The following is a 27,206-nucleotide window of genomic DNA, read 5'->3' on the forward strand; positions in this document are numbered from 1 at the left end:
GTATGTTTGAAGCAATGAAAAATATTGAGGAGATAGTGAACAATCAAAATAGAATTTGGCATAAAAAGTGTTGCAATATTTTGTCTAGTAGGTGGACAAATGATGGGAAACAAAACATTGATTAACATCCTAACTGGCTTTAGATGGATAACTGGAGTTCTTGAACTTGATTGGACCCTTTACACAAGTGAAAAATGTTAAGACATTGTGCAATACATCAAAGGAGGTGGCACTGAAGGATGGTAGTTGATAAGAATGTCATCCAAGTGATAACATTGCAACAACATACCTAGCAAAAAAAGACTTTTTGAGGAAAAGAACTTTACCATTTTAGGGTGCTTGTACCATCCTTTGCATTGATCTCCTAGTTGAAACCATAGTTGAAAAAGAGAGAAATGAGACCAAATACATCTATAACCACTGTTTAGTGCTTGACTTGATAAGGGAGCACACAAAAGAAGTTTATGTGATCAAGAATCACATGATCACAAAGCACTAGCTGGTCGGAATCTCCATATTTGCAACAAGCCAAAGGAGAAAGGTACATTTTGACTGATTTGTGTTGTTAGCCAAAAACAAAAGCAAGGTCATTTTGCCAAAAACATGAACAAGAACCTCGGGATAACTTCAAAGTTCAAACTTACCATTCACAAACTTATAAAGCAATCAATTCTATTAAATTAACTTTGTGAAACTTATAAATATTTTATTCTTACGTATTTTTTATCTGCTGTTGCTAACTAAATTAATTTTGATTTTAGTAATCTATATCAATGTTTGCTCAAAAACATTCTGATTTTTTTCATTAATGTTGTGTGTGCTCAAAAATGAAAACAAAAATAGTGAACAAAAAACAATAACATAAAACAAGCTTGACAAAAGTATTTAGCTCTAGGAACTATGCTTTAAAACCCATAAGAAAATGAGAAATACTTAATGGGCATTCATAGGATATACGTAGGTTCTCTCTGGATCTGATTGAAAAATTGAGTTGCATGTTTTATTTTACCTCCTTTAGGATCCACCAAGTGTCTCTCCAAAAACCAATTCCAGCTGTTCTAGGAAAGGATTTTATGTGTTGGCATAGTTCCTCTGTCAGTAACCCTTCAAAGAAAATATCACAACCATTCTTGTATGTCAGTCTTATCTTCTAAAGCATTTGGCCCTCTGACCATTTTCAGAACTATTTTGTTAACACATACATGAAAGACTTCATTCAGCACATTCTGAACTTTTAAATCCCAGTAATGCATCATCTGCATCTCAATTGGACAACTTATTTGTCACTTTGATAACTGCTTTGGCGGCAACTCTTAACATCTGTCAAACTGAAGTTTATCAATTATGCCGAGTTCAAACTACTAGTGATATTTCCCAACTTTGTTTAGACTGGCCACTGATAGTCAAGTCAACCAACTCCGTTGAGATCAATCAACTTCCTTATGTCTTCTTCCAGCTACCGACCTTGAATTCTGTTTTTGAAGTCAAGATTCCCATAATACTAATCTGTAAATTGTTTCAAATTCAATCAATTTCAATTTTCTCTCTTTCGGAAGATTTTACTGATGCCTTGAAGCCACAGATTCCTTTTATATTCTTCATGTTTGCACTTGATCACAAAATTGGCATTTAGGGAAAAAAATGGAACATTGGTTACAAACTCATCAATCATCCATTTTAAGTTAACATGTGTTTTTCAAATTGATAAACTGAACCCTTGAATGAAGATTTTATCTACCACCTGAGTGTTATTAAAATATAAGGTCTTTTGTAAGATTGACCTAAAGACAAATCCATCAACTGGGTACACTAGAATATAATCTACTGCCTCACTTCACACAAGCTTTAACAGAGCTTGGGCAAGCAAACAAATAGAACAAGAGATCTCAGTTGCTATTCGAAGGGAAATCCTCCAGCTGAAGGGAAGAGACTACTTGCAAGTGTTTTGACACACCCGTGGACCTCAACTCAGAACTTAAGAACCATGCACATCAGAAGCAATATGAATAATGTACTTGGTGATGTTTCTGATATCAGTTACCTATCACCAGCGAACTCTCCAACAATCACTGATCCAATTCTTCACATTGTTTTTTTAAGAGAACACAATATAAAACAAAAAGTACCGCGTGTAAACCATCCCCATTTCCCCATCAAATGCCTTCTGTATAATCTTTTAAGAAATTTTTAAAACTATCACAATCATTTAATGAAATCAAGTTTCCACAGCCATAATTTGACAATCTGAAATTTGGGTTAGATTGCGTGATAGTTTTTTACACCACAATCCCTGAAACCCATAACAATTCCTGTGGGAGAGATCCTTACAGATAGCTCCAAACAGGGAGCAGAAACTTCCAGCAAAGCTAAGTTTTATACTTTTTATTTTGCTGTAAATTTCGATATCTTTGGAGGCTATCCTCTCAGTAATAGACTACATATTTCATTGCATAATTAGTCCCTGTTCCTGTACCATACAGAATTGAATAGAAACGAGAATCTCTTTTGTCTTCTTCCTAGTAGCTCTGATAGTAAAACTATCCCCGAATTATGGCATATACCTAAGACGGCAAGGGATGTAGGGATAACCTGAGGCTCGGACATTTCTTCCAAGGGGCAGGAATATCAGTGTCCCAAATAAAATCAGACTGGAGCTTTTATTGGTGGCCAACACAAAACAGATATATCATGATATCCATAAATACAGCAGCAGAGAAACAGAGTGTTGTCAGCATCACCTAGGGTTCCAATTACAGATTGTAATTTTGTCATTTTCCGGATTTGTTGGCTTAAGGAAGCCATTTTTTTGTTTGGTTCATTTACGCTTACACAGGTAGTGGCTATATTGTAATCTAAACAATAGAGTTTAGTGGCAAGGTGCATATAAAATGTCATCCGGATTCCTTATATGATTATATCTCTATAAACAACTTCCGAAACATTGGTCAAGCACTGTTTGAGGAGCTCAAACAGCTAATGATAAAAGTATTTTCTGTCCTGTTAAATAGAAAAACTAGGGCAAATTTTGCTCTTCTCCTGAGCATGATACTCTATAACTTACAGGAAACATTTACGTTTACTTCCTTAACTTAGAATTATTTGTTTACTGGACAATTCTAATGGGATTTGTGATTGGTATTCATAAAATGTTGGTAAGGAGTATGAGCGCCCCCATCAAAAAATCAGATTTAAGTAAAATAATATAAGGATCGGAAATCTTGTAACAGATTATGAATCTATTTAGTTACAGAAACTCCACAAAAGGAGTGACTGTTTTCACCACATGCCAATTAAAGCTTATCGATGGTCATTTGTAACACAACCCAAGTATCAGCATGAATTGATGAAGATCATGAGCAATAAAATTTATCTTAATCATAAATTGTTTGGCTGAATCGGTGCTTCCTATCAGGCTTCTTGTCAATGAATACCAAAAGCAAATGTTCTTATGACAGGTAAGTTGTCAGAGGTTTTGTCATTTTTTTGTACATTGCATACATTCTTCTTTGACCTGCAATAGAGAGGCATAATAGCTAAGAAATACAAAACTAACAAATAATTCTCTTACTACTGCATTATAAGCAGTTCATTTTGATGCGACTTGTGTGATTCCACATACAATCTTTGGACTCAGGCAACGCCGTGTATTGAGGGTGTGAGGACTTTGCATGATAAGAATCATTAGCACAGTTAGCTAATCTTAGAAATGTGAAATATTTGACTGCTAAAGGAAGTTGGTGACCGATGAGAGTGAACGTTTAATATGTTACCATACAAATTTCCTCCACAGCGTCCAAGACACTGTGGAAGGTTTTAAAGTTGCCTGATATAGGGACTTCAAGAAAGCGTAATGGCATTGTATGACAAATAAAATAGGCTCTCCTTAACATGACGGTTATAGATATTCTCCTTGAATAACAAAACGCTACCATTGTGTAGAAACGGGTGCCAAAAACATGCAATCTACAAAGTAGACTGTTGTTTTCTATTATTACCGCGCCACCTATCTGAATTATCATTCAGTAGAACAATTAGTAGTAGCAGCTACTCCAAACGTCAAATATGGGAAGGCAAAGCTTCCTAAGCTTTAGTTTAAGCATATAGATAGCACTGCATCAGAGTAGTAGCATGTTACAACTTCCTGCGGCATATATTACTTATGTATTAATTATTGTTCAGTTACAAAAGTTACAGAAAAATCCATTTTTCACTTCTCATTAGATAGCTATTTTTATTTTCCGAATCGGGAGTTACTGAAAGTCAAATAACAAATAACCGTGTGTCCCTTCATCAAACAAGATTTTTCCTGTACATAGTGAACCAAAAACTGGAAGTTAACTCATGTGTATTCGTTATGTCTTATACAGTGTATCTTGCAAACAGTATCAAGTTTATACAAGAAAGTCTTACTATCTATATCTTCTACGTATGCTTCATCGCAACATTCTGCACACGATTTTCCTTTCAGGATAGAACTTTTAGACCACACTGATTATATACTTTCTTGTTTTGTATTAACTTCTTAAAATATGTTAGCGAATTCGTCTATAGGTTTACGGCTTTCTATTGAACAGGAAAGGTTAAAAAAGCTAACCAGTCGAGATCAAAAGATGCTATTCAGAATAAAATCTAAATAGTTCTCCACCCCTTAACTGATCATGCACTGTCAAGCCATTAATGTATTCAAAGATCTAATTTAGCCTGAGAGATCGAGAATATTCCGAGGGTCATTTTTAAACGTCCCAAGAAAATTATACCTTTGACAAAATTTGCAGCAGTCAGCATCACAAACCCCATGCAGCCCTGGATCACCCCTTCGACACTCAGGATCATGTATACTGTGCGAAACACACAACCAAATCAAAATAAACTTGATGCTAAACCCACTATGAAAACTCTAGCAATTCAAAGCAAACAGCAATCATAAAAAATAACTGATTGATAGCACCTTCAGCCATCACCATACTTGCTGCAAAATCATATAAGTTGCATCAACTTTGTAAAAATCGAAATAGACAAACCTTTTCTTCTCATGAGATAAAACCAATAAGGCGCGTAACTGATGTAGATGAAAACTTCCTGCTCAAGCTAATAGATTCCTTCCCACGTACTGGCCTTTAAAAAATGCATCATCTCCTGCAACGATGAACTAAAGACCCATTTGATGAAGAAAACAAGGCAATTTGAGTGGACAAAACATGAGCTCTCGAATATACGGGTGATGCAGAAAACGCAACCACGGGGAGGGTTCAGAAATGTGGGTGTTCTTCGGACAATATATATAAATAGCCCAGGCGCACCTGTATTTGTAATCAAGGTAATTTTTCAAGAGACCAAACGTACATTAAGAAAGTATTTCGTGATGAAGATGCTACACAAAGCACCAGCCAAGGAGGATTCAAAAATACGAGTGTCCTCAAAACAATGAAAACAAATGGTCTAGAGATTTAGTTATGGGGAAAGGGACCAAAATTTAATTACGCAAAGCATCTGGTGATTTGAGTGTTGAAAGCAAGCAACAGTAAGGATCTTCAAAAGCGGGCGTCCTTACAGCAACAAATACACATGGTCTAGGGATTTGATATTGGAAAATATGAGGGGGTGCCTGGACTTGCATTAAGCAAGCCTTAGACTACCATTGCCTGAGCTTCCCAAGTTATATGGAGAAGATGATTGTAACTCACAAATTAATGATTCAACTTCAGCTTCTTCATCCTATATAAAGACAAGCCTTGCTCATATAGCCTCCGGGAAGGCTCCATCCGTTTTAACTAATTGTCCGGTCCCTTACGAACTCATTAGCACTGGCATTAAGGACCTTTTACACAAGAGGCAAGATTTAGGCATTGGAAAAGAGGAAAAGTATCAGTACAGAAAATGTAGGGGAATATCAAATGGGTATTGGAGAATATGAGATTTGAAGAAGTGGGTATTGGCTGGGAGGGTCATAGACAAGATATAAGGATGTGGGTGTCCGGACAAGAGAATAATCAGAGGGCTTTTTTTTTAACACGTATACGGATTGGACGACTAGAATTGCAGTCTTGTTTGTTTCGTCTTCCCTACTACTTCCTTTATAATGTTTTTCTGCAAGCTCATCATTATTCCAGATGGGAATTCTGAGCCTTTTATTATAAGATTTTTTTATTGCTTGCTATTTTCAGGATTTTTCATGATTAACATATTGTTTTTTATCATGCTGTCATGTTTGTGCTGTTGTAAACTCTGTCTGCCGACAGATTTGTCTGCCAATCATAAACCTTGGCATTCTCTTTGGTAGTTGGTATCCGTTTCAGCTATTTTAACTGCTAGAGTTACTTTTCACCAGTTGGGAGGAGCTCCTGCTAATCGCTTTTCAGAGAGTCGGGATCCGAAACTTTCCTTGAAAAAAATGTTGGGACCCGCTATTTTGGTCATTGATACATTTGGTGCGGCTGTTGGCATGTGATCATACTGTCCTCCTGGCTATATTTGGTGGGTTTTAGTGGTCCTGTGATAGTGCTATTCTTTATCTGTTGAAGGAGACAATTTCTTACTGTAATTGCTTCACTTTGAACTAATCAAATATGAGTTGTTAATCCTTTGATGGGGACGTGCGTCGAGGAGGAAAACGACGTTTGATCGAGGCAAAATCTCAATCCTAGGCTTGTGCACCAGAGATTGTTCATGTTTCTGCATTTTAATTCTAGGACTCCGATCTGCTAATCAAGTCTTTTTGGGTCTATTTTTATTGGTCAAAAACAAGTTGGACTTCAATGAATGCAACAATTCAGACGGAAAAAAAAAAGAGATTATTTGGGATTCTTTTCTAAATTAGTGTAAGGTAAATAAATGTAGCATGGGTTGTATTTATAATATTATATAAATATGTTTTTAATTTGTTTTATGAAAATTATTTGGAATATATAGATGTTAGTGTTTTTGTCTTTATATAATTGTTTATGGTACTTTTCATAGTATACATCTAATCTATAAGTCATTTTCGAAAACAAAGTCATGCAAGATTCAGTTTGGGAAAGTCACATAGGGTTAGAACTTAGCCAAAACATGTGTTTGAGAATTTGAACCTTGGTGAAAGGTCTTATATCACATTTTATCATTTTGTCTAATTGTACTAGGCAATTGAGTTGTAACTCTTTGAGTATATCTTAAATTTTGATAAAGAGGATTAGTCTTGTTTGTGAGAGAAAAATGGTGTCTTGTAATTTGTACTCGATTATGCAAAAAATGCTAAAGAGGATAAGAATATTTTATTTTGTTTGTGATAGGAAGATGTTATATTGTAACGTTCTCTAAGTGAGCTAACTTGACTCTCTACTATTGAATCTAAATATGTACAACTTCAATAGACCAATAAGTGATCTATACTTATTTTAGGTTGAATCTCACATCTATAGCTTTGATGTATGCCCCTATGGTTTAACCATTTTTTGTACTATTGACTCTTATATGTGGTTTTCAAGTTTGTATTATCAAACTTTAGAAATATGTATAGTTGTGATATCTTAAACCGATGGTGTTGGGAAGCATTGTTTGAACTTCTTGTGGTAGGAGAGGAATGTAGTAAGCTTCTTGTATTTTTGCCTTAGCCAATTTTTCTTAGATTGTTTCAACAACTTTTGGACATATGTTTAGTAATATGCATAAGCATTTTTTTTTGTTTTTAACAATCAAATATGTTAATACAATGTTCCTTATATGATGTTGTAATGATGAATACATTGTCAATATTGGATTATCTAAAATAAATTAGATTTTGTCATTTTAGACAACACCCTAATACCATTATTTGAGTATTTATAGTTGAATGAGCAAGCAAAAAGCTAGTTAGAACTTAGTTAACTCGAACCCATTATTAAATTGGATTTTGAGATCCAAAGGTCAAAATAATGTGTGAAATTATGAACCAAATTCAAAATTGCAACCATTATTTTAAATCATGTTAAGGAACAAAAAAAATGTGAAGTTAGAGTGCAAATCACTAAGCAATTATAGGTGCATAAAGTAAAATGGGTCACGATGGCATGTTCAATGATGACTTAGAATCCCAAAATAAGCATACATGGCATTTGAAAAAAAATTATATGTAGCAGTCAACACTTATGTTAGGTCATGTTTTTCTATGTGTTGAGATTATGTCACAGATTCAAATCTCCTCAGGTAATGTTGAGGGGGGGATTGTTGGACTAACCTCCAACATTCCCCTTCGGGATCATGACATGGCTTAACTGTCTCCTATGTTCTATAAATCTAGTGGTTGTATCAGGCATTGACAGGTTGATCTTTTGGTGCAATGGCAACTCTAGCTTGTAACATAGTCACGATGGAGGATTGTGGTTGGCTATTTTGTGATTACAAGTTGGACACTCTGAGACTTAGATGCTTGGTTCATTTCATGGATGTGATCATAGTGCCATAGGCATGACATGAATGGATATACAAGTAATTAATTGGTGCTCATTGGTTTGGATTCCTGATTTGATTATGGTGATATATCTTCTTCGTTTGAGGATCATGATTATTTGGTTTCTTTTGAGGAGCTTATGATGTGCACTTTGAGTTCTTTGATAGTTTTGTTCCTTGGTTAAATCTCATGATTAGAGGATGGTTTTTCATCACAATGTCATGGATAGCTTGGATAAACAGTTCAGTGGGAGCTTCTAGCAATGATGAGATGACATTGTGAGATTACTTCCTAATTTAGTTCGTATTTTCTTGGGTTGGAGAACTTGGTTTCACTTGGTACTAACACTTTGGTTGTGTGAGTGTGGACCTAGAGGATCTTAATGTAGGAGATGGATTTTATGATGCCATGGGTGACTCGGGACCATGGTTGAGTGGGGGTTATTAGCATCGATATATTTATTGAGTGTTTGTAGATGTTGGAGGTTTGTCTTAGACCTTGTTGCTATAGAAGTGTCTTTGACATTTGCATAGTGCACTTGGTTCTTCATGGTGTGTGGATATGGTTGCATCTTGAGGACTCATGGGGTTCTTGGTAAAGGTGTGGTTTATGCTTTCATTTAACATGTTATCCTTGGTGTTAGGATGGTCTCATTATTATGTCATGGTATACTCTTGATACGCATTTATAGTTTTTTGATATGTTATGGTGTGTTTATATGGAGCATTTTGTCTCTTTGGTTGAGATGGTTAGATCATGTTGTCATGTTTATGTTCCTGAGGCCATGGTTGGAACTTTGACATCGATATTGGTTTAGTTTCTTGGTATTGAGTACATTGATCATTTTTTGGATACTTCATGGTATTGTTGTGTTGCATTTGGAGTTGGCATGGATTGATTGGTTACAAGTACTCATGGATACTTAGAGACATTGGTGATGTTGATTTCTCTTGGATTAGAGAAGTATTTATTGGGACAGTTATTTGGTTTCAACAAGAAGTTTGAGGGGCATTCACTTGATATGGATTTGAGAGGAGAATGTTCTTAGATGAGTCTTGGTTGGAGACTTGGATATCTTGATAAGCATTCTCATTCTTGAATTTTGATCTACTTGGTAGTCTACTACTTGAGAGCTATAGCCCATTGTTTCTCTCAAGTGTATTATGTTTATGCTTATCTTTTATTGATATAGATCTTGAGCATTCGTTATCTCCATATGCATATGTTATTATTCTGGTTGAGTTTGGGAGATGGTTTTATATTAGGCATATGCTTTGGATTAGGAATGGTTATTCCTTGGTTTAGGAATGAATTATGAGTTTGATCTTCTTGTGAGTGAAGGATTTGGACAAAAGTGTACAACAAATCCACGAAGCCCAAGAAAACCTGCATGCAAAAAACCTATCACGGAGAAGAAAAAGACAAGAAGAGGCAAGGGTTTGATCTGAAAAACTCAAACAAAGAAAATATTATTGAACGGATCTTCATAATGAAAAATACAAAGAGATCAATCCTTATAAAGGAGATCAAAATCCAAAAAGGGTAACCTAAAGCCTAAAAAGCTAGGTTGCACAATATAATTAATAAAATATTAATTATATGCACCTACAAGATAGCTTAAGAAAACTAGAGTAAGAGGCAACTTAATTAATTAAATCAAAGTGATTTAATTAATAAGTGCAAACAAATAATTACTCTAACACCCCCCCTTAAGCGAAGCTCAGGAGGTAAGCTAACCTAGCATAGCTACAAAAGCAGGAAAATTGGGTCCCAGCAACAAGGCCTGATCAAGTACCCAATCACAACAAAATCTCTATAAAGAGGAGAAATAGAGAAAACCACATGGGAAAAACCCTACTCCAAAAAGAGATAGCAAAGAATGTTCCAAAAGAAGGAACAAAGAGATCAGAAGAGAATCACTGAAACATGAAGAACCGCAAAACTCTGGCAAAATGTTGATCTATAAAACCTCCATGGAAATAGAAGGCACGAACTGAGCGTGTCTATATGGTAGATGATCCATCTCACCGAAATGCATAGGTAGCTAGCCACTGCAATCGCCTAGTATATAGGATCAAGTACTAAATACATAGCTCACACCAACAAACCATCAACCAAAGAAGCATAGAACAACAATATAACCCCCCTTAATGCAAGTGAGGTGACAGGCAGTTGAAAAGGTGCGCCAAAGAATCTCCTACAACACAGGAACCAAACACATCGAGAGTGAGGTACAGACACCAATAAAGGCACATGTCATCGACACTGCATGAGGTAAAAGAGAAAGAGGGCCTATAAGCGGCAAACAACTATCCCCCCCATGGCACTTTATTAAATAGTGCGAGTACAACGAATCACAATGATGAAAAGGATCTGAAATGCAAGAGTGGCATTTTATCTCAGTGCTTTGCATAAAGATGCTTACAATGAATATCAACAATGATAAAAAAAAACATAAGGCTGAAACAACAGAAGGTAGAGCCCAAAACGAAGTATCTGAAGCAACAAAATCGATCCCCAGACCTAAAACAAACAGGATATCCATCAGAATGCTAAAATGAAAAAGACTGAATAAGATGTGCATGGAACAAAATCTGGAACAACAATCAACATCACTGGAAAGAGCACAGAAATAGCTTTCCAACGATATAAAGAAGTCCAAAATCAGAGATCAAATGCTCAAGATACGCCTCCCGGAGTGCAAAACAAAACATCCAGCTTTGACTACCAAAATAGGCAACCAAACTACATCAAAACCCAAAAACACCTATACCATCATCTCTGTCTCGGAACCATCTTTCTAACACATTTTTCAGATTGAAAAAATACGTCTGTATGCTCAAGTTACGGAAAAAAAACCACCAGGGCCTCCGGAATGCATGAAAATTTATTTTTTTTAATTAAAAAAAATAATAATAAAATAAAAAAACTTCACAAAAAAAAGTGCCACCACTTGGGTGGAGGCGAAGTTGAGGAAGCCGACGGAGCCGCTGATGGGCGGGCGGTGCCACCGGCGGCGGAGGTTGCAGAGCGGCAGCAGTCGCCGAGAGCCGCTACAGTCAGCGGACCACCTGCATGTTTACTGTAGGCGGTTATCGCTAACCGCTAGCAATCTCAGTGACCGCAGGTGATTTTTTAAACTGCTATGACAAAAAGTGCCACTTTTTTTTTTTTGCAATTTTTTTTATTTTTCGCCTCGATCCGCATGCCAATGGCCGTATGGGCCTGTCGAACAAAATAATTTTGCCTTCCAAATCAACGTTGTCCAAATTGGACAAATTTTATATCAAAACGGGGGTTTCGACGCCTTCTGAATCCATTCGTGAGGTCTATTTGGCCTCAAACTACTGTAAAAATTAGTGAACCCCCTGTTTTCTCAGAAAAAGCCTAAAAAAACACCAGATCTGATCCACCAAACCCTTGTTCTCCCTTTTTCTTGAAACACCGAACAAGCTACAATAGATCTAGCTCTGATACCATGTAGGATTTGAGCAAAAGTGCACAACAAATCCACAAAGCCCAAGAAAACCTGCATGCAAAAAACCTGTCATGGAAAAGAAAAAGAGAAGAAGAGGCAAGGGTTTGATCTGAAAAACTCAGACGAAGGAAATATTATTCAACGGATCTTCATAATGAAAAATACAAAGAGATCAATCCTTATAAAGGAGATTGAAACCCGAAAAGGGTAACCTAAAGCCTAAAAAAGCTAGGTTGCACAATATAATTAATAAAATATTAATTATATGCACCTACAAGATAGCTTAAGCAAACTAGAGTAAGAGGCAACTTAATTAATTAAATCAAAGTGATTTAATTAATAAGTGCAAAAAAATAATTACTCTAATAGTGAGAGGCTTACATCCATGATTAGTTATATGGTATAGTTTGGGTGTTTTTGTGGCTTCTTGGTTTGGGTTTTATGGAGGAGATCTTACTTGGCATGGTTTACATGTAGATGTGTGTGTAGAAGGACATGATATAGGTTATGATTTGCATAGTTTTCTTTTTGGTCTTGGTTATCTTCCTAGATGTTTGGTGTCACTTACATTGGATTTGAGATTGGTTGGGCATTATGATCACTAGATAAGTAGGAGATAATTTCCACAGCTAATCAAATTGTGATATGAATATCAAGATTTAACTGTGTGATTTTTGAGTCAAACTCGATGACCCATGTTTCATGAGTAGTGATTCAACATGAATCCATCTCTCATGAGAATAAATGGAACACTTAGCACTCATTGGATCTAGGTGATGCTCACAGGGGTAAAGCACCGAGACTTCCCGGGAGGTCACCCATCCCAATACTACTTCAGCCTGAGCCCGCTTAACTACGGAGTTTCCTCCATAGTTAAACCCAAAGCTTGCAACCCCATTTGCAAAACCTTCACCAAGTGTTGTTCCTTATGAACCATTCATTAAAAAGCCCCTTAAGCTCATCAATTGATAAGTAGGAGATAATTTCCATAGCTAGTCAAATTGTGATATGAATATCAAGATTTAACTGTGTGATTTTTGAGTCAAACTCGATGATCCATGTTTCATGAGTAGTGATTCAATATGAATCCATCTCTCATGAGAATAAATGGAACACTTAGCACTCATTGGATCGAGGTGATGCTCACAGGGGTGAAGCACCGGGACTTCTCGAGAGGTCACCCATCCTAGTACTACTCCAGCCTAAGCGCGCTTAACTACGGAGTTTCCTCCATAGTTAAACCCAAAGCTTGCAACCTCATTTGCAAAACCTTCACCAAGTGTTGTGCCTTATGAACCATTCATTAGAAAGCCCCTTAAGCTCATCAAGTGTTCCATTTATTCTCATGAGAGATGGATTCATGTTGAATAACTACTCATGAAACATGGGTCATTGAGTTTGACTCAAAAATCACACAGTTAAATCCTAATATTCATATCACAATTTGACTAGCTTTGGAAATTATCTCCTACTTATCAATTGATGAGCTTAAGGGGCTTTCTAATGAATGGTTCATAAGGCACAACACTTGGTGAAGGTTTTGCAAATGGGGTTGCAAGCTTTGGGTTTAACTATGGAGGAAACATCGTAGTTAAGTGTGCTCAGGCTAGAGTAGTACTGGGATGGGTGACCTCCCGAGAAGTCCCGGTGCTTCACCCCTGTGAGCATCACCTAGATCCAATGAGTGCTAAGTGTTCCATTTATTCTCATGAGAGATGGATTCATGTTGAATCACTACTCATGAAACATGGGTCATCAAGTTTGACTCAAAAATCACACAGTTAAATCCTGATATTCATATCACAATTTGACTAGCTGTGGAAATTATCTCCTACTTATCAATTGATGAGCTTAAGGGGCTTTCTAATGAATGGTTCATAAGGCACAACACTTGGTTAAGGTTTTGCAAATGGGGTTGCAAGCTTTGGGTTTAACTATGGAGGAAACTTCATAGTTAAGCGCGCTCAGGCTGGAGTAGTACTGGGATGGGTGACCTCCCGAGAAGTCCCGATGCTTCACCCCTATGAGCATCACCTAGATCCAATGAGTGCTAAGTGTTCCATTTATTCTCATGGGAGATGGATTCATGTTGAATCACTACTCATGAAACATGGGTCATCGAGTTTGACTCAAAAATCACACAGTTAAATCTTGATATTTATATCACATTATGATCACTAGTTTGTGTTCATGTATGTCATGTGAGAGATGACATGGTTATTTCTTTATCTCTTTCATTTGTTGGTTGTGGAGAACTTGGGAGAGCATTGGAGACTTGTTTTGAGAATTGTTCTTGCATGATATTGGTTTATGTATTGTGGATGTTCTTGATACTACATGGATTCACTTCTATGAGATGTTGTGAGTGGATTGGTTATAGATTTGACATTTTTTTTGCAATCGGAACTTCTTGGTATATATGTGGTAGGTATTGCTCTTGAGGCTTGTGATTGTAGGTTATAGATTTGATGTGTTGATGATGTGAGATTCACTTGGTATAGATTTTGAGGTATCAATAGTTGGATGGGTTGGCACTTGTTGTGGGTGTTATTTCAGCTATGGATATTTTGACAACTATGGATACATTTGATTATCTTTGGATTAGGTGTTTGTGCTTGGCATTTCAGTTGGTACAATATTTTATTATCTTCTTATATGACAAATTGGGTGGCTTTCTCTTTGGATGGATTCTATATATATCCAATGGTAGTGGCATAATAGGAGGCGGGATCATTAATGTTGGAGATGCTAAATACTTTGATTTTATTATAAGTACCTAGATGGAGCACATGTTGTACTTTGATCCATGATGGTGGATGTGCTAGAAAGGATTGTTTCCTTGTTCATTAATGTGGCTATAGATTAATAATTAAATGTCCAATATTAAATGTGAGGTCAATGGGTTAGGTAGCACATGGTTTATGTAATACCACTTGGTGGTTTTGTGGGACTTGCTACTATATAAGCAGCCACAAGGGTAGTTGTAGAGACAAGATAGTGGGGAAAAGGCAAGAGTTGAGAAAAACAAGGTTTGATAGGTTAGCCAAGGGAGCACTTGTGAAGGTTAGAATCATGACATGGGATGTGTGCATCCATGCTTGTTGACATGGATTGCTTGGTTGTCACTATAGCTTTGAAGGCTTCCATGGTTGTACAACAATGGTTTATTTTGTTGAATAATACATGGTGTTGGATGATTTTGAAGGCTAGGTTTTTTCTCAATGAGGGTTTCCCAAGGTATATCTTGTGTCACATTTTTGTGTGTATGTTGTCTATTCTCTTGCATATGGATTTCAATTGCATATTTATTTCAGATCTATTATGGGTTATGTGGAAATGGTAATATTTTTGGTTGCAAGTTTCCTTACACTATGTTATTAAACATCCTAGTTTCCTCTAACATCCTTTGCTTTTAACTTTGTTCTTTTAAACATGTTTCTTATTGAATTTAGAACTTTTGTTGTTTGAGTTAGTGAATTTTCATGGTGTTTTGAATGTCTTTGTTTTAAAGAACTAATGTTTATCATAGAAGATATGTTTGTTAAGGTATTTTGTAGGTTCATTGTGAAAGTTGGGTTTTCTCTCTAATGACTTAATATTATCATAAATGCTAATTTTGTATAAAGCATTGAGCATGGCCCATTCATTCATAAGTTTGATTTTCTTCCAAAACATGAGATTCTTTTAATTATTTTTCCTATTCTAGTCACAATTAATCAAGGCACATTTTTATGTACATGATCCTCTTCAATTTTTCAAAATATAACCAAATTTAGTCATTTTGAAGGACCTAAAATGTTACACTCTTATAGCCACTGATATTCCAAAATTGTTGATTTAGGGGACTCCCAATAGCATACCCAAAACATATTCTTTCTTGAGCTAAATGAGGATTACTCCACCATCCATTCATACAAAGAAAAAAAAATTGCAAGAAAAAATGTGCAAATTTCTTTCTTGATGAAATGAAATATAAATTCTTCAAATATAAAAATTCAACCACTAATGCTTTATAGCCTTGTAAGAGAGCTACAAGCTATTCTTTTCTACCCCTTATTACTTGACACGGGGAGGAATGAGATGACCAGGGCCAAAGGCACACCCAACTATCCAAACCACCCCTGATGCAGGGATGAATGAGATAACTAGGGCCAAAGGTACACCTAGCTATCCAAGCCACGTGTGAGAGTAAACATAGTAGAAAATAAACAAAAATAACAACCACAGGAGATAGAGGAGTAAATGCTTTTATAGATTCATCAAAATATCAGATACATGCCCAATTGTAAGGCCTTCTGGGTTACGACCAACATTGCAACTCAAATTTGATCCACAATGATAAACTTCGCATTCTCAACTTGCTTCTACTCTATCATATTTGCTTCCCTCTACCTCCTAAGACTCTACCTAAGACCCTTTAAATACATGCATGGCCACAAGTCAACATGTTGCAAATACCAACTAATTAAACCCTTACATTAAATTCCAAACAAGCTACAAGTTGATTCTCAGCAAATGCCTATCACAAAACTAAATGCAAAGGTCAGCTCCAACTAGAAACCACACATAGAAAACCCGACACATGAAGGACCAAGTTGTTGAAATTCTTTAGAATAATTGAGAGGGGGTGAATTAGTTATCCAAGGTCCAGATGTATAAAATAAAACTTTTCACAACTTAGTGAACCCATATTCATAAAACATTATTATGCATGCAACCATTAGATCATGCAACACTTAAAACTTCATAGGTTACTGTCTTAGGTCAAAATGACTTTGCAGAAATATAGATATGAAACATAATATATTCAATAACACATTTGACACAAGGATTTTACGTGGAAACCTAATTTAGGAAAAACCACCAGTAACATGCTACTAATTCTCACTCTTCTGAAGTGATATTCTATGAAATACCAACCCTATTAAAGGTTACAATGCACACTGTTAAATGTGACCTAGTTAGAGGACTTCAATCACCTTGTTACAAGTGAGGCTTGTTAGAGGACTTTAGATCATTCACTTAGAATGTCACCCAGTTAAAGGATTTACAAATGACTATTAGGTCAACCTTAATCCAAAGGATTTACCCTAGACTAATACACTAATTAGAAAGTAACAATAAGGCTTGATCTGATAACAAATTACAACTCACTTGCAAATTTTAAAAAAAATCTTTTTTTCAATCCTCTATGCTGCTTGGCTTTCACACACTTTAGCTCTGATAGCTTGTTCACCCTTCAAGCATTCATACTATTAACCCTTCTTGCTTTGCATGCCAATTGTAGTCTCTCTTTTTTGGCCATTGAATGAAGCAATACCCTAGACTCCTTGTCTTATGTAGGTTCTCATATATGACAACCTTTGCTTCTGACTAGCTCTCTCTATAAATAGAGAATTGAGATCTTTTGTCGCTTAACCATAATTATCTATTTTAGGGTTAGGTAGAATTAGGTAGGACACAATGAATCTACCCACTTTTCCATTTGGTTCCTCTAGAAACTTCTTCTACAATCTTCCTTGAATTTGCCTCAAAATGGTTTACCTTGAATTATGTGCCACTAGCTCATCATAGTTATCTTTCACACGCTTCACACAATTCAAGAATATAAAATAGTCAACTCAGATTTGTCAAATCTTTGATTTAACATGAATACTGGCACTTGACATCAGTATGTTGTCACTCAACTTCAATACAGTTCTTTCACTTGGCCAACATTAGTGCACTCAATAAACACTAGAGTTTACTGATGCTCGACATCAACTAAACTTTACTTGACTTACACTATGTTCACTCGACATACACTAAATTTTCACTTTGCTCAGCTCCAACTGACTTTCTGTTCGGCTTGCACTAACTTTGCTCGGCACCTCCTGTGAACTCGGTCAAGCTTGGCAGACACAATTCTTCTTACTTGTTCTTCTAGACTTAGTCAATGTAATCAACCTTTGAAGCCTTAAGTAGATAAACAATACATTGTATCATCACTATCTTAACTAATCTTTATACTCCTTTTTTATAATCATAACTCAACATTTCCTCTAGGTGCTCTTATTATTTTATTTGATCGGATCTTCTTCATCAATCAAACAAATGCTAGTACTCAAATCAACTTAGCAATTGTCTTGCCAACAAGTAGCAGGTTTGACGTCAATGACAAAATAATAATTGTTCCATTACAGTTTCTTCACTTCAAAACAATCTCATGTCAATAATCTTCCTCTTTGGCATTAATGGAAAACCAATACCAACAACAATACCGAAAATAAAATAATTCCTTGTATTGAAATCTCTCCCTCTATCAACAACTTTCATCTTTTATATAGGCTATAAAATTCAAAATTATGTTATGATCAACAAACAATCAACTTTTTTTCTTTTAGTCATTTCTCCCTCATTTGTAAACATCAGATACACTGTCTCCCTCTGAGTAGATATTTCATATTTCTTTCTCCTTCTAAAGTATTCTTAATTTCTCCCTCTTTATTATTTCTCCCTTTCTTTATTTCTTCCTCTTTGACAACAATGCCAAAGACTTGTCATCTCAACAAGCAGATGTTAATAGTTTCAATTTCTCCCTCTGTCACCTTACTTGTGACTATCTATTGTTCTAGCTCTTTGATTACCATAGGCAGCTCCTAAAGTAATAACCACTACATCAAGTTGTAAGATACAACATTCAACTTCAGTTGATGTAGTGCACTACTCATGCTTCTTAAGTAGCTATGGATAGGTGTATCACCCCTAGTTTACCTCTTGGCTACTCATGAGCATCCTTAGGTAAAGCTTTTGTGAAGATATCAGCTATCTACAATTTTGTATTCACATATTTCAACCTCACTTCTTTGTCTTGAACTAAGTCTCTCAAGTAATGATACTTGATTGTATTGTGCTTAGTCTTTATGTGTATCGCATGGTTCTTTGATATATTTATAGCACTTTTATTATCACAATAAAGTACCACAAGTTCAGTGATTTCCTCCTTCATACCTTTGAGTGGTTGTTTGATCCATACAATGTTTGTACAATTTACTATATCAACAACATATTCAACTTCAACAATAGATTGAGATATGTAATTTTCTTTCTTGTCGGTCCAGATGACCAACCTCTTTCCTAAGAAAAATGCTCCTCCACTAGTGCTCTTTTTGTCATCAATATTTCCAGCCCAATCAACTTCAGTGTAGGCTTTCAACTCAAATTTTTCATTTTTTTAGTAGTATAGACCATAGTCTTTTGTTCCTTTCAGATATCTCATAATTCTCTTAACAACCATCAAATGATTCTCCTTAGGATTAGTAAAGAATCTTGCAACAATCCTAATAGATAATGCAATGTCAGGTTTGCTATGTACTAAATATTGTAATTTTTCAATCATAAACCTGTATAATGTTTGATTCACATTAGTTGAATCATCATTCTTTAAAATTTCCAATCATAAACCTGTACAATGTTTGATTCACATTAGTTGAATCATCATTATTTAACAACTTATGTCCTGTCACCATAGGTGTGCTAATTGGTTTTGAATCTTCCAATCCAAAAGTTTTCAATATTTTCTTCACATACTTAGACTGAGTGATGTATATCCCATATTTCCTTTGATATACTTACAAACCAACAAAGAAATTGATCTCTCCAAACATAGACATCTCAAATTATTTCTTCATTTCATTTGCAAATGTCTTACTTAGTCCATCTTGACCTCCAAATATGATATCATGAACAAAAAAATCCATCTAGTAAAATACCTTTACCTCCTTCTTTCTTCAAGTATAGATTGTTGTTATCATCAGTCCTCTCAAAATCAATCTGCACAAGATAGGTATGAAGTCTCTCATACCATGCTCTTGGGACGTTCTTTAAACCATATAAAGCTTTGTGTAGTCTACATAATAGGTTTTTGTTGTTAGCATCAACAAATCCTTTTGGTTATTCTATATAAACATCTTCTTCAAATATACCATTTAGAAATGTTAATTTCACATCCATTTGATAAACTTTGAAACTTTTGTATGTAGAGTAAGCAAGCAAGGTTCTTACTACTTCCAATCTTACAACTGGGGTGAAAGTTTCTCCATAGTCTATCCCTTCTTCTTGTGCATAACCCTTGCAAACTAATCTTGCCTTATTTCTTGTGACTTCACCATTCTCATCTAGTTTGTTTCTATACACCCACTTGGTTCCTATCACATTCTTGTCCTATGATCTAGGAACTAGAATGCATGTCTTGTTCTTCTCAATTTGATCAATCTCTTCTTTCATGGCTCTACTCCAGTCCTCATTTTCTAAGGCATCTTTTATTTTCTTAGGCTCATGTGTGCTTAGCAAACATGTATCACTTCTCATCATGTTCCTTGTCATTGGTCTAGCATCTTAATCTCCAATAATTTGTTTAGCAGGGTGATGTCTTTTGACATACTTTAACAATCTTGTTTCTACTTTATTTTCCTCATTAGGTTTGTCAACTTATAAATCACTATGTACTGAAACATCTCTTTTATGTACACTAATCTTAGAATCAGAATGTGCCTCAACTTCAGTCTGCAACTTGGCTCTTGATTGTAACTCGGTTCCTGAATGCAACTCAACATTCATTGTATGTGACTTAGCAATCACTAAAACTTTCTATTGATTTGCAACTTGGTTTACAACATCTTCATCAATATACATACCTTCATAAAAGTATACAAAAGATTTGTATTCCTTTGTTTCCTTTATAGGTTTAGCCTCATGTACCTCTGTATATTCATCAAACTTCATGTTTGCACTTTCCACAACTTTGTTAGTATTAGTTTTTAAACACTTATAAGCTTTACTTCTTGTGGAATAGCCATGGAATATACCTTCTTCAATTTTAGCATATGATTTACCATTCTTGAAATCTTTAAGAATGTAGCATTTACTTCCAAATACCTTAAAATATTTTACATTGGGTGAGTATACATACCATAGTTCAAAAGGTGTTGAATGAGTACCTTTCTTGACTTGCACATGGTTCAAGGTATAGACAGTTGTACTTATAGCCTCTTTCCAGTATTTCAAAGCAACATTCTTCTCCATCATGAGTGTCCTAGCACAGTTCATTATAGATTTGTTCCTCCTATCAACAATTCCATTTTGTGGAGGGGTCCTAGGTGCATATGTCTATCATTTGATTCCTCTATCATTATAGAACATCTCAAACTCATTTGATGTAAATTATCCTCCTCTATTAGATCTCAAACATTTTAGGCTTTTTCATGTCTCCTTTTCAACTCTAGCTAAGTATCACTTAAACATTTGAGAAGTATCAGATTTCTATTTCAGAAACATAATTGTCATCATCCTAGAATAGTCATCAGCAAATAGGATAATATACTTGTCATCCTTGTAGCTTTACACATTAATTGGTCCACACAAGTTAGTATGAACAATCTCCAAAATTTCTTTAGAAGTATGAGTCTTACTTTTAAAACTAGATTTTGTCATCTTGCCTAACTGACATTGTTTGCAAATTATATTGTCAAGTTTCTTCAATTTAGGCAAACCTCTCACTCTTTTCATGTTATTGATACTGACCAAGTTATCAAAGTTAACATGAAATAACCTCTTGTGTCATAACAACACATCATCAAATTCCACAACAAGACAAGTAGCATCATTCATATCAAGATAAATTAGATTACATCTAGTTTGATCACCTTTCCTAATTAGTTTCCCATCAATATCATAGATCTTAGCTTTTTTGTTAACTTTTCAACCTAAACTATTCAATTATGACACACTCAACAAATTATAGTTAAGTCCTTCAACATAATAAGCATTATCACATAAGATATTTTCTATGAATTTGATAGATCCTTTTCCTTTTATCAGACAAGGTGCATCATTAGCAAACCTTACACTATTTCCATCATAATAATTTAGGGTAATGAACTTAATTCTAGCTCCAGTCATGTGATGTGAACTTCCACTATCAATGATCCATCTGTCACTCTTGTTCACATAAAACACCAGTGTAGTTGCCTCATCCTCATTAGAATCATCCTTCATTACAACATACACCACTTCATCATCATGGTCATTAGATCCATCTTTTGTTTCCTCTTCTACAATGTAGTAAGACTTCTTGCCTTTGTCTTTGTAATATTTGTTGTCCTCATCTCTTTTACTTCTGTATTTGTCTCCACTTCTATAGTTCTTCTTCTCTAGACATCTAGCAACAATATGGCCAACCTTGTTGCAGTTAAAACACATGATAGGTAACTTACCCTTAAATTTGTCTTTGCTTTTGTGAAATCTCCTTGCTAATAGTGCTGCAAGCCATTCTACATCCTCCTCATCTATATCACTATCACTAGAAGCATATTTGACTTTTTTCTTCTTCTCTTTAGGTTCTTTTAATGACAACTTAGCTTTGAAAGTAGATTCAACATTTTCATATTTGAAGCTATCATAATTAGAAAGCTCAAAGGCAATAAGCTTACCTACCAAACCTTTCAGAGTCAGATTAGAACCTAATATATATCTCAGTTGTTTTATGGCAGAAACTCTAATAGCATAGATGGGCAACAATGTTCTCAGTACTTTGCTTAATACAATATCATCATCTATCTTACTATAAGTAGCTCCTCTTATAACATTAACAACATCTTTTATTCTAGAGAAATATTGAGTAATGTTCTCACCTTGCATCTTCATGTCATTGAGCTTACCTCTAAGACTTTCAGATTTGGCTCTCAAAACATTTGTGTCTCCTACATAAATAGTGTACAGAGTATCCCACATCTTCTTTTCAGAATCACAACCCTTGATATCACCAAACTCAACATAACTTAGGGCAGAGGCAATCTCAAACATTTTTTGATTGCGTTCTTTCTTCTTTTTCAAATCATTAATAGATAGGGCTCCAGTAGGATTGGCATGCTCAATGATGATGGTAGATTATGCATGGTCTCCAAGACCTCCTAGATGTAGCCTCATCAAACTTTATCATGTAGGGAAGTTCTCCTTGTTAAGCTTGGGTACCTCTTTTTTCACATCTTAATCTTTTGCTTCTATTACCTTCAAACTAGTTCTCTTAAGCATTATGACTTTGACACCAAGTATTGGAATTCTTTTAAATAAATGAGAGGGGGGTGAATCATTTATCCAAGGTCCAAATGTACAAATAAATATTTTCACAGCTTGGTGAACCCATATCCATAAAATATTATTATGCACGTAACCATTAAATCATGCAATACTTTGTAGGTTACTCTCCTAGGTCAAAATGACTTTGTAGAAATGTAAACATGAAACATAACAAATTCAATATCACATTTGACACAAGAATTTTATGTGGAATCCCAATTTGGGAAAAATCACCAATAACATGCTACTAATTCTCACTTTTATGCAGTGATGCCCTATGAAAGGCTAACCCTATTAAAGGTTACAATACATGCTATTAAATATAACTTGGTTAGAGGATTTCAATCACCTTGTGAGGAGTGAGCCTTTTTAGAGGACTTTAGATCATTCACTTGGAATGTCACCTAGTTAAAGGATTTACAAATGACTATTAGGTCAATCTTAATTCAAAGGATTTACCCTAGACTGATACAATGATTAGAAATTAATAGTAAGGCTTGATCTCATAACAAATTACAACTCACTTGTAGATTAAAGATCTTTTTTTTGGTCCTCCACTCTACTCGAATTTCACACACTTTAACTCTGATAGCTTGTTCACCCTTCAAGTATTCATACTCTTAAGTCTTCTTGCTTTGCATACAAATTGTAGTCTCTTATGTTCGGCCACTGAATGAAGCAATACCTTAGACTCCTTTTCTTCCTTAGGTTCTCGCATGTGACAACCTTTTCTTCTGACCAACTCTCTCTATAAATAGAGATTTGAGATCTTTTTCTACTTAACCACAATCATCCATTTTAGGGTTAGGTAGGATTAGGTAGGATACAATGAATCTACCCACTTTTCTATTTGGTTCCTCTAGAAACTTCCTTTATAATCTTCCTTGAATTTACCTCAAAATAGTTTGCCTTGAATTTTGTGCCACCAGCTCATCACAGTTATCTTCCACATGCTTCATAAATTCAAAAAAAAAAAATAGTTGGCTCATATTCATCAAATCTTCAATTTAACATGAATACTGGCACTTGGCATCAATATTTTGTCACTCAGCTTTCATATTGTTCTTTCACTCAACCAACACTAGTTCACTCGGCAAACACTAAAGTTTACTAATGCTCGGCATCAACTAAATTTTACTCAGCTTACACTATGTTCACTCAACATACACTGAATTTTCACTTTTCTTGGCTCCAACTGATTTTCTACTCGACTGGCACTAACTTTGCTTGGCACCTACTATGCACTTAGTCAAGCTTGGCAGACATAATTCTTCTTACTTGTTCTTCTAGACTTAATAAGTGTAACCAACCTTTGAAGCCTTAAGTAGATAAACAATACACTATATCATCACTATCTTAATTGATCTTTGTACTTCTTTTTTATATCATAACTCAACCTTTCCTTTAGGTGATGTTGTTATCTTATTTGATCAAATCCTCTTCACTAATCAAACAAATGATAGTACTCAAATCAACTTAGCAATTGTCTTACCAACAAGTAGCAGGTTTGACATTAGTCACAAAAAAATCATTTTTTCATTACAGTTTCTTCACTTCAAAACAATCTGATGTCAACACAAACAAAATGTTACAACTCAGAAAGCTTGACAACCAAAGGCACTCAGAAACACTCGGCAACCAAAGTAACTCGACAGCACTCAACAACCAAAGGAACTCATTAGAACTTGACAACCAAAGGAACTCGACAACACTCGACAACCAAAGGAACTCGGAAGCACTCAACAAGTAAAGGAACTTGGCAACACTTGACAACCAAAGGAACTCGGCAACAATTATGAGCTCAACAAACAAAGAGAACTCAACAATTTAAGACATTGTGACTCAACAACAACTAAGAAACTTGGCAAACATGCAGGATAGCAATGCAACCCAGGATGTTCCTACATCACTACTCATTTTTATCTATGAAGAGGAGTCAACTATAAATGAATAACCTCTAGCTGAAGCCTCCCTTTTATAGCATCCATGTGCCTCTTAGAAATTCCACTCCCCCTCTTAATCATCAATACACGACTATCACTAAAAGAAACACATAGCTAATAGATTACCCTTCAAATTCCCTAGGAGGGCTCCTGAAAGGCATCTTTTCAACTTCCCAAACTAGATGCATAGGAATGTGTATTTCAAAAAAATTATTAACAATTCAATAAATATGATGCATGACTCTTCTTCTTCCTTGTCCTCATTTCAAGACGGTATTTATATAATTTTAGAATTGTAAATGGTAGAAATATTAGCATGAATGCTAATGATATTCCTATGGGGGAGTATGTTAGCATTGTTAGAGACACAATTAGTGCTTATGTGTTGCATTCATGACAATGTTTGTCATTGATGTCAACATATATCTTATTCTCTAAAGATTATCAAAGTTGCATAGAAAGATTCATTTGGTGTGATCAATGTTCAACGAGTTGGGATGTGCACTTTAGACATATATTTAAAGATTCTTATAGATGCTTTAGTTAGATGCACAAAAATAAATATGAAGATATGATAGAGTTATGCAATGTTCTCTGGAAGAAACTTTCAGAGAGAGTTTTTGAAAAGCAGGTACTAGTAAATTAGTTGTATCTTTTGGCAGAGAATGAATTTGGTTCAATGAGCTTAAAGGGTGGTCAAAGACATGTACAGGATTCTATGTTTTAAATAGAAAAAAAAAGGATGTTCATTTTGTGAGGTTTGATGAAGGTTGTCCAACATGATAGCCCCTATTTTCACTGAACTTAAATTTGCAAAATTTTATGATGAAAATGTTTTTAAAAGAGTGTTGTGATGTTAGGTTTTATGTGTTATCAATTTTAATTTTCATAGGATAGCCCTAACATGGTATTTTTCCCTAATCTAGTTGTTTTTCCTTGCCCTAGTGTGAAAAATGATGCCCTAAGGGTTATGTTTTCATCTGATCCTATAAGAAATTTCGTAAAAATAAAAGTCTAGCCCTTACCCTAGGTTTTTTTTTAATCTAAGCGGGAGTTTATTTATCTTTTACATCATCTCTTACGATGTTATGATATAAGGGTTAGTGGAGAATCATAGTGTAATGTTTTTAGTTCCCCGATCTTAAGATATGCAGTACATTGTAGTATCGTAGATAAGAAAGTTAAAGTACTCGATCTTATGATTCCCTTTGTATCGTATGGTCATATTTCATGTTAAAGAGGTCCCAAGTCTGGTGTGCGATGTTATGACAAATAAGGTGATCACAACATCAATAAGGTCTTTGAAAAGTTGTAAGATGTTATGATGAAGTCCTTATTGTAAGATCAGAATGTGAGATTGAGAATGCTATGATGCTATGGGGTACTTATGATTGAAAGATTGTAAGGTGAAAAATGACAAGGCAAAGTAGTACTACAATGTTAGACAAACGACGGATGTCAGATCTTGATTGGTCAACTGTGAAATGTACACCAGGTGGATGCTTAATTGGATTGGTGGGGCTAGGAACTTATTTTACATAAGTTATATTTTAATGCAGTATAGTGCGATCTCTGATCTTACAAGAAAAAATGTATCATAAGATCTCAAGCCAGTGGATAAAGTGCTACGATGCTACGAAGAGGATTGTGTCATGAGTTTGTAAAAGTAAAAGATAAAGCTTGCGATGCTATAGTAAAGGGAGGTAACAATTTCTTGTAGTACTATACGGGTCTGGAGGACAACATGAGATGTTGCATTGTGCAGTATACACCACTTGTCATGAGATCGCATAGATTTTAAAGGAAACCTTTGATGTTATAGTAGCCAGTATATCGTGAGATCGTAGAGACTTTTTCCAAGCCTTGTGACAATGTGATAAGGGTTTTTGACTTTAGGAGATCATAAGATTGAAGGGTATCTCTTCCCTGCCTAAGATATTACAAGGGTTTTGACTTTGGGGTTTATTGAAGGATCATAGACCCTAAGTTGACATTATGTTTTCCATTTTATAAGTTGGAAATGACAAAGGGTTCTCGACCAATGAGATTTAAGCAATGAATAGAAAGTGCAACATTAGATAATAATGATGACACTCCCCTAAGGTGATAGAATAAGCTAAATTTTAAGGCTCGAGCATGATGAAAATCAATGCAAAGGGACATTGATGATGAACATTGAGTTATAGATATATTCTACTAATTAGTTGCAGTTTACCATTCACAAAGAGAAGATCTAAGCAATTACAGAGTTTAGTGCGTGCAGATT

General features: G+C 35.2%; 1 protein-coding gene across 1 annotated transcript in view; it reads right to left on the reverse strand.

The window, feature by feature from the left end:
* The window catches only part of LOC149565029 (uncharacterized), a 39,745-nt gene extending 33,643 nt beyond the window's left edge, over positions 1-6,102 (reverse strand). The window contains exons 1-2 of the mRNA XM_089818576.1: positions 5,022-6,102; positions 4,758-4,838 (exon numbers count right to left, since the gene is read on the reverse strand). The gene's annotated coding sequence lies outside the window, so the exon portion shown is untranslated. The remainder of the gene's footprint in view (positions 1-4,757; positions 4,839-5,021) is intronic.
* Positions 6,103-27,206: the final 21,104 nt, after the last annotated feature.

Source organism: Cupressus sempervirens, chromosome 3, assembly GCF_028749045.1.
Source record: "Cupressus sempervirens isolate cs-2001-9-10 chromosome 3, ASM2874904v1, whole genome shotgun sequence".
Lineage (NCBI taxonomy): Eukaryota > Viridiplantae > Streptophyta > Pinopsida > Cupressales > Cupressaceae > Cupressus > Cupressus sempervirens.